At 43.8% G+C, this 12917-nt stretch overlaps 1 protein-coding gene across 9 annotated transcripts in view; it reads left to right on the top strand.

Annotated features, from left to right (window-relative positions):
- Positions 1-8629: 8629 nt before the first annotated feature.
- The window catches only part of LOC118375470 (zinc finger MIZ domain-containing protein 1-like), a 316755-nt gene continuing 312467 nt past the window's right edge, over positions 8630-12917 (top strand). For 6 of the 9 annotated variants that reach the window (XM_052498707.1, XM_052498708.1, XM_052498704.1 and 3 more), the window contains exon 1: positions 8630-8952. The gene's annotated coding sequence lies outside the window, so the exon portion shown is untranslated. The remainder of the gene's footprint in view (positions 8953-12917) is intronic. The other 3 variants (XM_052498711.1, XM_052498710.1, XM_052498712.1) reach the window with 3 other exon arrangements.

Here is a 12917-nt window from a genome sequence, read left to right as displayed (position 1 = left end):
TCTTCCTGTTCTCACCCTTTACGGCCCACCATGGGGCTACTTTTCAACAGAAAAGCCGGTGTGTGTGTATGTGTGTGTGTGTACTGTATGTGTGTGTGTGTGTACTGTATGTGTGTGTGTATGTGTGTGTGTGTACTGTATGTGTGTGTGTGTGTACTGTATGTGTGTGTGTATGTGTGTGTGTGTGTGTGTGTGTACTGTATGTGTATGTGTATGTGTGTGTGTGGCCAACCCTGTTGTACAGTGAGAAAGGGGAGACCTAAACCATTTAAATCAATCACCGACCCTAGAGGAACTGCCTATGGAAGCACATTCAGCTGTTGTAGTACTTAACTATCAGAAATTGTTTTTAGATGGTAAACCACTCCAGTCATTGATAATATCTTAGAAAAATACAAATTAGTAACTTTAAAAGTGCATTTGAGGGCAAGTGTCTTTCACATCTCATTAAAGTTTATCAAATAAAATCAAGTGATTGATTTTAAATTAGCCTAATCTGATTTAGGCCTTCCAAATGTTACTGTTATGAAAAATAATAATAAGAACATTATTGGAAATATACTATATTAACATGTTAGTAATTTAGCAGACGCTCTTATCCACAGACACTTACTGTCACGTCTGCTCCCGCTCCCCGTACCTGCTTGGTCTCTCCAGCGTCATTCCATGTGACACTTACAGGACCAATTAGGGTTAAGTGCCTTGCTTTGAGGGCACATCAACACATTTTTCACCTAGTCAGCTCAGGGATTCAAACCAGCAACCTTTCAGTTACTGGCCCAACGCTCTTAACCGCCAGGCTACCTGCTGCGGCTAGGATCAACCAAAGTCCCAGTACATGACTTATTATACCATTATTACATGACTACAATTTACTGCTTGTATTGGATAAAACATATAAAGAATTATGCACTACATGGAATGCAGCAACACTGCATGGTTTGTGGAGAAAGAAAGCGAAGGAAGGTGGGGGAGAGAGAGAGAGAGAGAGATAGAGACCCAGAAAACACTATGGTGTTAAAACAATACAGAATACAGTACCAGTCAAAAGTTTGGACACACCTACTCATTCAAAGGTTTTTCTTTATTTTTACTATTTTCTACATTGTAGAATAATAGTGAAGAAATAACAACTATAAAATAACAAATAAGGAATCATGTAGTAACCAACAAAGTGTTAAACAAATCAAAATCTAGTTCATATTTGAGATTCTTCAAAGAAGCCACCCTTTGCCTTGATGACTGCTTGGCACACTCTTGGCATTCTTTCAACCAGCTTCATGAGGTAGTCACCAGGAATGCATTTCAATTAACAGGTGTGCCTTTAGTAGAAGTTCATTTGTGGAATTTATTTCCTTCTTAATGCGTTTGAGACAATCAGTTGTGTTGTGACATGGTAGGGGTGGTATACAGAAGATAGCCCTATTTGGTAAAAGACCAAGTCCACATTATGGCAAGAACAGCTCAAATAAGCAAAGAGAAATGACAGTCCATCATTACTTTAAGACATGAAGGTCCGTCAATACGGATAATAAGTTTCTTCAAGTGCAGTCGCAAAAACCATCAAGTGCAATGATGAAACTGGCTCTCATGAGGACCACCACAGGAAAGGACCCCTTCTGCTGCAGAGGATATGTTAATTGGAGTTACCAGCCTCAGAAATTGCCGCCAAAATAGTAATCAAGTAATCAACTGTTCAGAGGAGACTGCGTGTATCAGGTCTTCATGGCCTAATTGCAGCAAAGAAACCACTACTAAAGGACACTAAAAAAAAGAAGAGACTAGCTTGGGCAAAGAAACACTGGCAATGGACATTAGACAGGTGGAAATCTGTCCTTTGTTCTGATGAGTCCTAATTTGACATTTTTGGTTCCAACCTCTGTATCTTCGTGAGACGCAGAGTAGGTGAATGGAAGATCTCCGCATGTGTGGTTCCCACCGTGAAGCATGGAAGAGGAGGTGTGATGGTGTGGGGGTGCTTTGCTACTGACTCTGTCTATGATTTATTTAGAATTCAAGGCACACTTAACCAGTACGGCTACCACAGCATTCTGCAGCAATACGCCGTCCCATCTGGTTTGTGCTTAGTGGGACTAGCATTGTTTTTCAACAGGACAATGACCCAACACACCTCCAGGCTGTGTAAGGGCTATTTGAACAAGAAGGAGAGAGATGGAGTGCTGCATAAGCTGACCTGGCCTCCACAATCACGTGACCTCATCCCAATTGAGATGGTTTGGGATGAGTTAGACCGCAGAGCTTTATTTTATTTTTATTTCACCTTTATTTATCCAGGTAGGCCAGTTGAGAACAACTTCTCATTTACAACTGCGACCTTGCCAAGATAAAGCAAAGCAGTGCGACAAAAACAACAACGCAGAGTTACATATGAGATAAACAAACGTGCAGTTAATAACACAATAGAAAAATATATGTACAGTGTGTGCAAATGAAGTAAGAATAGGGAGGTAAGGAAATAAATAGACCATAGTGGCGAAATAATTACAATTGATCATTAACACTGGAGTGATAGATGTGCAGATGATGATGTGCAAGTAGAGATACTGGGGTGCAAAAGAGCAAGAAAAATAAATAACAATATGGGGATGAGGTAGTTGGGTGGGCTATTTACAGATGGGCTGTGTACAGATGCAATGATCGGTAAGCTGCTCTGACAGCTGATGCTTAAAGTTAGTGAAAGAGATATAAGTATCCAGCTTCAGTGATTGTTGCAATTTATTCCAGTCATTGGCAGCAGAGAACTGGAATGAAAGGCAGCCAAAGAGGGGTTGGCTTTGGGGATGACCAGTGAAATATACCTGCTGGAGCGTGTGCTAAGGGTGTGTGTTGCTATGGTGACCAGTGAGCTGAGATAAGGCGGGGCTTAACCTAGCAGAGACTTATAGATGACCTGGAGCCAGTGGGTTTGGTGACGAATATGTAGCGAGGGCCAGCCAACTAGAGCATACAGGTCACAGTGGTGGGTAGTATATGTGGCTTTGGTGACAAAACTGATGCCACTGTGATAGACTACATCCAATTTGCTGAGTAGAGTGTTGGAGGCTATTTTGAAAATGACATCACCGAAGTCAAGGATCGGTAGGATAGTCAGTTTTACGAGGGTATGTTTGGCAGCATGAGTGAAGGAGGCTTTGTTGCAAAATAGGAAGCCGATTCTAGATATAATTTTGGATTGGAGATGCTTAATGGGGCGGCAGCGTAGCCTAGTGGTTAGAGCGTTGGACTAGTAACCGGAAGGTTGCGAGTTCAAACCCCCGAGCTGACAAGGTACAAATCTGTCATTCTGCCCCTGAACAGGCAGTTAACCCACTGTTCCCAGGCTGTCATTGAAAATAAGAATATGTTCTTAACTGACTTGCCTGGTTAAATAAAGGTTTACATTTTTTTTTTAAACATGTGAATCTGGAAGGAGAGTTTACAGTCGTAGAGTTATTAAAGTGACGATGATTAGATAATAACAGAGCAGCAGCGAAGAAGGGGGGGTGCAAATAGTCCGGGTAGCCATTTGATTAGATGTTCAGGAGTTTTATGGCTTCGGGGTGTTTAGAAGCCTCTTGGACCTAGACTTGGTGCTCCGGTACTGCTTGCCATGCGGTAGCAGAGAGAACAGTCGATGACCAGGGTGGCTGGAGTCTTTGACAATTTTTAGGGCCTTCCTCTGACACTGCCTGGTATAGAGGTCCTGGATGGCAGGAAGCTTGGCCCCGGTGAAGCACTGGGCCGCACGTACCACCCTCTGTAGTGCCTTGCGGTCGGAGACTGAGCAGTTGCCATACCAGGCAGTGATCAAACCCGTCAGGATGCTCTCAATGGTGCAGCTGTAGAACCTTTTGAGGATCTGAGGACTCATGGCAAATATTTTCAGTCTTGTGAGGGGGAATAGGCTTTGTTGTGCCCTTTTCATGACTGTCCTGGTGTGCTTGAACCATGTTAGTTTGTTGGTGATGTGGACGCCAAGAAACTTGAAATTCTCAACAGCTCCATCAATGAGAATGATCACGTTGAGGGAGGTTGTTGTCCTTGCACCACACGGTCAGATCTCTGACCTCCTCCCTATAGGCTGTCTCGTCGTTGTCAGTGATTAGGCCTGTTGTGTCATTGGCAAACTTAATGATGGTGTTGGAGTCGTGCCTGGGCGTGCAGTCATGAGTGAATAGGGAGCACAGGAGGGGACTGAGTACACACCTGAGGGGCCCCCATGTTGAGGATCAGTGTGGCGTATGTGTGGTTACCTACCCTTACCACCAGGGGGAGGCCTGTTAGGAAGTCCAGGATCTTAGCTTGGTGATGAGCTTTGAGGGCACTATGGTGTTGAATGCTGAGCTATAGTCAATGAATAACATTCTCACATTGGTGTTCCTTTTGTTCAGGTGTGAAAGGGTATTGTGGAGTTGAATAAAGATTGTGTCATCTGTGGATCTGTTTGGGCGAAATGCAAATTGGAATGGGTCTAGGGTTTCTGGGATAATGGTATTGATGTGAGCCATGACTAGCCTTTCAAAGCACTTCATGGCTACAGATGTGAGCATAACGGGTTGGTAGTCATTTAAGCATTTTACCTTAGTGTTCATGGTCACAGGGATTATGGTGGTCTGCTTGAAACATGTTGGTATTACAGACTCAGACAGAGAAAGGTTGAAAATGTCAGTGAAGACTCTTGCCAGTTGGTCAGTGCATCCTCGGAGTACACGTCCCGATAATCCTTATGGCCCTGCGGCCTTGTGAATGCTGACCTGTTTAAAAGTCTTACTCACATCGGCTGTGGAGAGCGTGATCACACAGTCTTCCGGAACAGCTGATGTTCTCATGAATATTTCAGTGTTACTTGCCTCGAAGCGAGCATAGACGTTATTTAGCTCGTCTGGTAGGCTCGTGTCACTGGGCAGCTCTCAGCTGTGCTTCCCTTTGTAGTCTGTAATAGTTTGCAAGCACTACCACATCCAACTAGCGTCGAAGCTGTACGATTCGATCTTAGTCCTGTATTGACGCTTTGCCTGTTTAATGGTTCGTCGGAGGGCATAAGGGATTTCTTATAAGCTTCCGGGGTTAGAGTCCCGCTCCTTGAAAGCGGCGGCTCTACCCTTTCGCTCAGGACAGATGTTGCCTGTAATCCATGGCTTCTGGTTGGGGTATGTACGTAGAGTCACTGTGGGGACGACGTCATCGATGCACTAGGAGCACCACTGGATGAATGTTTTCCTGTTTGCTTATGGCGGTATATAGCTCATTGACTGCGCTCTTAGTGCCAGCGTTGGTCTGTGGTGGTATATAAGACAGTTACGAAAAATACAGATAAACTCTCTAGGTAGATAGTGTGGTCTACATCTTACCATGAGATACTCTACCTCAGGCGAGCAAAACCTTGAGACTTCCTGCACCAGCTGTTGTTTACAAATATGCATAGACTGCCACCCTTTGTGTTACCAGAGGCTGCTGATCTATCCTGCCGATAGAGTGTATTACCCGCCAGCTGTATGTTATTCATGTCGTCGTTCAGCCAAGACTCTGTGAAAACATAATATATTACCGTTTTTTTAATGTCCCGTTGGTAGGTTATATGGGTTTATAGTCGTCCCATTTATTTTCCGGGGATTGTATGTTGGTTAATAATACGGATGGCAAAGGCAGATAAGCCACTCGTTGCACCCTGATCTCCTTCCGTGAAATCTCAGTCTCTTTCTCCTGCGAATGACGTGGAGGAGGGCCCGTTCGGGTGTCTGGAGTAAATCCCTCTCGTCCGACTCATTAAAGAAAAATTCTTCATCCAATTCAAGGTGAGTAATCGCTGTTCTGATGTCCAGAAGCTCTTTTCGGTCATAAGAGATGGTAGCAGCAACATTATGTACAAAATAAGTTACAAACAATGCGAAAAACAAACAAAATATCACTGTTGGTTAAGGGCCTAAAAAAACGGCAGCCATCCTCTCCCGCGGCATTAGAATATCATTATACAATTTGGCCCTATAACAAAGAACAAACAGCAAAAATATATACATTATCAAATACAAATATTACAATAAACTATTAAAGACTACCAGAACCCAATGGATTCTCCAATTACATTGAATTAACTACAGGACAAAATACAAACCCTTCAACCTCAAAAGGCCTGTGGTCTTGATCGTGTCCTTAATGAAATGATCAAATATACAGACTGCAAATTCCAATTTGCTATACTTAAACTCTTTAACATCATCCTCAGCTCTGGCATCTTCCTCAATATTTGGAGCCAAGGACTGATCATCCCAATCCACAAAAGTGGAGGCCAATTTGACCCCAATAACTACCGTGGGATACGCATCAACAGCAACCTCAGGGAAATCCTCTGCATTATCATTAACAGCAGACGTGTACATTTCCTCAGTAAAAAACAATGTACTGAGCAAATGTCAAATGGGCTTTTACCAAATTACCATACGACAGACCACGTATTCACCCTGCACACCCTTTGTTTATTTATTTTACCTTTATTTAACTAGGCAAGTCATTTAAGAACACATTCTTATTTTCAATGACGGCCTAGGAACACTGGGTTAACTGCCTGTTCAGGGGCAGAAAAACAGATTTGTACCTTGTCAGCTCCAACACTCTAACCACTAGGCTACCCTGCCACCCCTAATTGACCAACAAACAAACCAAAACAAAGGCAGTCTTCTCATGCTTTGTTGATTTCAAAAAAACTTTTGACTCAATTTGGCATGAGGGTCTGCTATACAAATTGATTGAAAGTGGTGTTGGGGGAAAAACATACAACATTATAACATCCATGTATACAAAAAACAAATGTGCAATTAAAATTGGCAAAAAACACACACATTTCTTTCCACAGGGCAGTAGGGTGAGACAGGGATGCAGCTTAAGCCCCACCCTCTTCAACATTTATATCAATGAATTGGCGAGGGCACTTGAACACTAGAATCTGAAGTCAAATGTCTACTGTTTGGTGATGATCTGGTGATTCTGTCCCCAACCAAGGATGATCTACAGCAGCACCTTGATCTTCTGCACAGATTATGTCAGACCTAGGCCCTGACAGTAAATCTCAGTTGCCAGGGCCACAAATACAAATTCCATCTAGACACCGTTGCTATAGAGCACACAACAAAACTATACATACCTCAGCCTAAACACCAGTGCCACAGGTAACTTCCACAAAACTGTGAATGATCTGAAAGACAAGGCAAGAATGGCCTTCTACGCCATCAAAAGGAACATAAAATTTGACATACAAATTAGGATCTGGCTAAAAACACTTAAATTAGTTATAGAACCCTAGTTATAGAACCCATTGCCCTTTATGGTTGTGAGGTCTGGAGTCTGCTCACCAACCAAGAATTCACAAATGGGACAAACACCAAATTAAGACTCTGTGTAAAAAAATACTCTGTGTACAATGTAAAACACCAAATAATGTGAGTGTAACTTTTGTGAGTGTAATATTTACTGTCAATTTTTTGTTTACTATCTACTTCACTTGCTTTGGCAATGTTAACATATGCTTTCCATGTCAATAAATCCCTTAAATTGAAATTTAATTGAGAGCAAGAGAGAGGGAGAGAGGGAGAGAGAGAGAGAGAGAGGGAGAGGGAGAGGGAGAGAGAGAGAGAGAGAGAGAGAGAGAACAAGAATGAAAGGCAGGACACGAGGGAGGGAAGGAGAGAAACAAGCCCAGCATGAGAAGTGATTGATTCTATTTGATGTACTGCTCCAGCTTCAGCACTGCTTGGCCCTCCCTCCGGGCAATTCAGCTGTGCTTCACTAAGAGCTTGCCTGCTCTGTGAGTGTGCGTGTGTGTATGAGTGTGCGTGTGTGTATGCGCGAAGTGTGCATGCACGCGTGTGTGCACTCGTTCCTGTGTGTGCGAGCGCGTGCATGTGTTTCGGGGAGACATTGTTCCTTGACGTCAGCACTCAGCCAAGCCTGCCGCTGTAGCTGCCGCTGCTCGCCTCTCAAACATGTCTTTGTTATTCCGTAGCTTCCGTCGGAGACCGGTGACTCGCAAAATACGGAACCGATAGCCTACTTACCAAAGATCTGCATGGCGCTCGGACTCTCTGTCGACGACTAAGAGCGGATGTGACATGTAAAATATAGGCTATCAACGATGTTGTTATTCAGAGATGACAATGATGATGAGGAGGAAAATAGTAGCCTAATGATAACAACAATAATTTGTTTATTTTATATGCCATTAAGACTATTTATAATATTCTCCTATTATTTCAATTATTATGATTATGCATATTGTGAATAGTGTTTATGTAGACATATTAGCTAGCCTATGTTATTATTATGTGAGTGTTGTTATTATTATTGTTACTATTATTACAATATAGGCATATTTGTATTGATTTGTGTATTATCATTGTAATCATTATTACCATTTGTTATTATTAGGCTATTAGTATCATCATTTATATAATCAATATTAGTCCTAATATAGGCCTGCATCTATTAAATTCTTTAGCACGTTTTTGAGTGATTTGATTTCAACAGTTTATAAATATTTGAAAAATGTATTCAGTTGGTAATACATTACCAAACACACCTCCTCCACTAAGAATCGAAATCCAAACTGAGCGTGGCAAAAATGATTTCACTCTCGTCCGCTCAGGCGTTTCCAGCTTGTCCTATGGCCTTTCTGTAATGCAGGTCACTCCCGTAGTATTCCTAAATCGCTCCCACCACCGGAATCTGGGACACATTTTGTCAGCAGCCGCAAAGCATGGCTCCTTCTGTGGTAACTGAATAGCCAGTGTAATTTGACACTTCAACTTGCCGTGGCTCTCTACGGTAGTTGATTCAGTCACTCACACGCTAACGCTACGGTGATCGGTTTTTCTTGTATTTGTGAAGTGGAAAGGGACGCAGTGTAGGTCTACACGAAATTCGGGAAAACAAAGCGGATTTCTTCTCCTAGCCGACCTAAAAGTAAGTTCCGTTCCGTGGTTGTTTCCGTATTGTAGGCTGTTCAATCACACCTCGCCGTGGGTTGGTTGCACAGACAGACATGGTTTTGTGTGTGGGCATTAACGTTACTGCCTTCGATGAGTTCGCTGCTCGCTGGCCAGACTCAACCCCAGCGCCAACAATAGACTGACCCAGAAGCCAGAGAATCAGAACAGAACCAGCTGGTATACTTAAACTGGATAGGGTATTTTTAAAAAATTTTTACTATTGCGTCCGAGTCTAGAAATATATATTTTTAGCTAGGTCCGTGCACAGCGTGGATTTGTTGCTTGCGTGCGGTTAGTTGTGGTTTGTTCGGTTGCGTTTAGCCTACATTGAGACATTTAGAGAAGGCTGTTTGATTGTTGGTAAACAAATGACGTTGATTAGTTTGCTGGGGTTAATCTTCCCTTAACCTGGGAATGTAATGTCAGGTAACTAATAGGCTAGTTCAGCAAGCAAAACAAGGCTGGACTGAGTCGACTGCTTTCTAAAATAGCCTAGCCTACCTGTTGTAATAATAGCATACCACAAATCCAAACTGCTTTGCTGTTTTGGCACGTTGTTAGTATTACAATGTAACATTTGTATCTCCCGCTCTCAACATGTAAAATGTGTAGGCCTAGCCTACTAGGCTATTATCTGTATGCCCGCGCCACGTAAATTATGCAGCACTGAACTGTTAAAATAGACTTTATATCTTGCATTGTATTTTCCAATCAGACTTGCAGAAAACCAATCGCTGGGCCGCTGTGCGTGCCACGGGCGGCGGCGTCTCTGGCGAGCCCTCCCCGATAAATTCCTCCGTCTGGATGTGAGGCCAGCCGGGGCAGCGGCGGGCGGACCTCCCGGTGGGTGGGAGGGAGCAGAACTGGCTTCTCTTTCATTACCATCTCCACCCGGGCCATGACGGGAGAGACAGAGAGCAGCCAACTCGCAGATGAAAAAATCCTGTAGACTGAACTGAATGAACGGGAGAGGGAGAGAATGCCCGTTTCCTCTCGTTAGTGAGGTATGGGAGTTGGGGGAAACACGAGTTGGAGCGGGTGCGGTAGTTCAGAGAGAGGGAGGGAGGAAAAGCTATGGATGTTGATTTCAGATGTTGTAAAGGGCCATGAAACTCCACTTCCAGAAAACCGTAATCCAACAGGTAATACATAGGCACATGGATGGGTTTTGTTTATGTTATCATAAAGGTAGTTTAATGTAGTCTACAATACACACCGTTTAAATGTGAACATATTTACCAGCTGCTTACACTGTCCTTAACATAACTGTAATGTTTTATGTTTATAATAAATTAATAGACACAGCTTGTAAGAATGTGTTAATAAAACATAATTGGAAACAGTGAACTTGACCTAGTCAGTGTAACTGTAAGTTAACAACACTTCTAAAGCCTCACACCATACACACACTATACACACACTATCTCACTGTCAGTCAAGATAACAGGTGCAAGTTGTATGAGGGAAGCCCACCCATCCACCTTTTTTCACCTGTCAGCAGTCATGAAGCAAAGGAGAGAAGGAAACGAAGCCAATCAATACAATTGGAATCAATGCTGTGTTTATGGACTGACAGTGTGGGTGAGTGGAGTGGTGGATTAAGGGAGACCATAGAGGAAACAAGGAAATGAATCATATGCATATTGGATCTAGGCCGGGATGTGTATTATGATTCTGTTGCTATTCCACCCACAGCTTCCCTCGTCAGCCAAGATAACAAGCTGTATGAGGGAAGCCCATCCACCCACAGCTTCCCTCGTCAGCCAAGATAACAAGCTGTATGAGGGAAGCCCATCCACCCACAGCTTCCCTAGTCAGCCAAGATAACAAGCTGTATGAGGGAAGCCCATCCACCCACAGCTTCCCTCGTCAGCCAAGATAACAAGCTGTATGAGGGAAGCCCATCCACCCACAGCTTCCCTCGTCAGCCAAGATAACAAGCTGTATGAGGGAAGCCCATCCACCCACAGCTTCCCTAGTCAGCCAAGATAACAAGCTGTATGAGGGAAGCCCATCCACCCACAGCTTCCCTAGTCAGCCAAGATAACAAGCTGTATGAGGGAAGCCCATCCACCCACAGCTTCCCTAGTCAGCCAAGATAACAAGCTGTATGAGGGAAGCCCATCCACCCACAGCTTCCCTAGTCAGCCAAGATAACAAGCTGTATGAGGGAAGCCCATCCACCCACAGCTTCCCTAGTCAGCCAAGATAACAAGCTGTATGAGGGAAGCCCATCCACCCACAGCTTCCCTCGTCAGCCAAGATAACAAGCTGTATGAGGGAAGCCCATCCACCCACAGCTTCCCTCGTCAGCCAAGATAACAAGCTGTATGAGGGAAGCCTATCCACCTATCTGCATTCATTAGGCAATGGATACAAGGAAATAAAGCAAGATGAAACCCTTTAAATACACTCCCATTGCTCCTCACTTAATCACAAACTCATAGTAGTTCCATTCTTCTTCCATATTCTCTATTCCCATTCCCCACCCACAGCCTCAGAGTCTAGAATTGAGCTAAGGTAACGCATTTAGAACCTACACCACACTAATCACTGCTGTGACAGCTTGACGTTTCACCTAACTGTTAGTGTTCTATTGTAGAGGGTTGTGAAATTGTTGGCTGGCGTTCACTCAGACTCGCTCACTAGACATGGATTCTCTGTCTGCTGGTGTCATGCCTTCGGCTCTTATACCACCCACTCCTGTCCGTCTGTCCCATAGCACAAGACAACCTTTGTTTCTGTCAGTCAGATTCTCTCTGTGTGGCATGGTTCTCTTGGTTGTTGAACATATCACAGTTGTTTTTGTGAAATGCTTTAATTTGTATTTTCTTGAAATTTATGTCAGGGAAAATATCTATAAGTGGAGAAATATGTCAATAATACAGAGGAATATTCTGAAAATCTAAAACGGCATGGAGCTTTTACATTTGGACATATTGCATATCTGAAGTGTTCCATTTGAATTTGACTGCACCAGACCTCCTCAGTGTTCACACTATTGAATTTGTTATCTCTCTCTCTCCAAAAGGCTATTGATTAATTTGACTGCATGATAGCCTCCTGGTCGCAATTCCATTTGATTTGAATTACTATTGTGTAGCATTAGACCTTAATAGAAACTGCCACTCTAACCATATTTACCCAGCTAGGTTGAGAGAGAGAGCGAAAGATCAAACTACTATTTGGTTTTGTTTATAGGGTGTTACAATATTGTAAACAAGCACATATCAAGAGACCGCAGACTGGTACTCTGGCTCACTGTTACTGACTTCTATTCACACATTTGTGAGTGCTGCCCTGTGGGGCCTATCTATCCATTTTACCTCTGCCAACCGGGGGGGGGGGTCAGCCGGTAACACTCGCTCGTTTAATGAGAGCCTTTACTTCAGTAAGGTATTAGAACAGCATATAGCCCCTCTCTCGGTAAGTGCCTTTCCTTGAAAGAGGCAGAGGGAGAGAGAGAGAGAAGAGTGGCAGATACAGGTAGAGAAACAGAAAGTGCATGTGAGTGAAAGTGCGAGAGAGAGACTGGAAAAAGAGAACTCACTGGCCTTACCCTGTCACTGGCTCATGCATGTTTGATTTGACGTTCGTTGGTACTTTGCGCAACGAGTGCAGGGAAGGGGATGTCACAATGGCCACGTCCTGTTCAGTTCCCTTCTGCAGTGCGTGTGTCTGAGCAGTGTGTGTGCATGCCTGTGTGTGTGTCTGGGCAGTGCTGGAGCAGGGGCCCTTGAATGATAAATGACACCCGGCTAGGAGGCTCCACGAGGAACAAGATGAGAGTTCAAGGAGAACACAATGTTCCCTACCACTGTCCGTCTGTCCATCCGTCCTCCATGCCTGCCTGTTTCCCTGCCTACCTGGCTGACTGGCTGGGCAGCTGACTTACTGATTGACTGACTGACTGACTGACTGACTGGTTGACTGACAGGC

This window comes from Oncorhynchus keta, chromosome 36, assembly GCF_023373465.1.
Source record: "Oncorhynchus keta strain PuntledgeMale-10-30-2019 chromosome 36, Oket_V2, whole genome shotgun sequence".
Taxonomy (NCBI): domain Eukaryota; kingdom Metazoa; phylum Chordata; class Actinopteri; order Salmoniformes; family Salmonidae; genus Oncorhynchus; species Oncorhynchus keta.
This window is presented reverse-complemented; position numbering and strand designations above follow the sequence as displayed.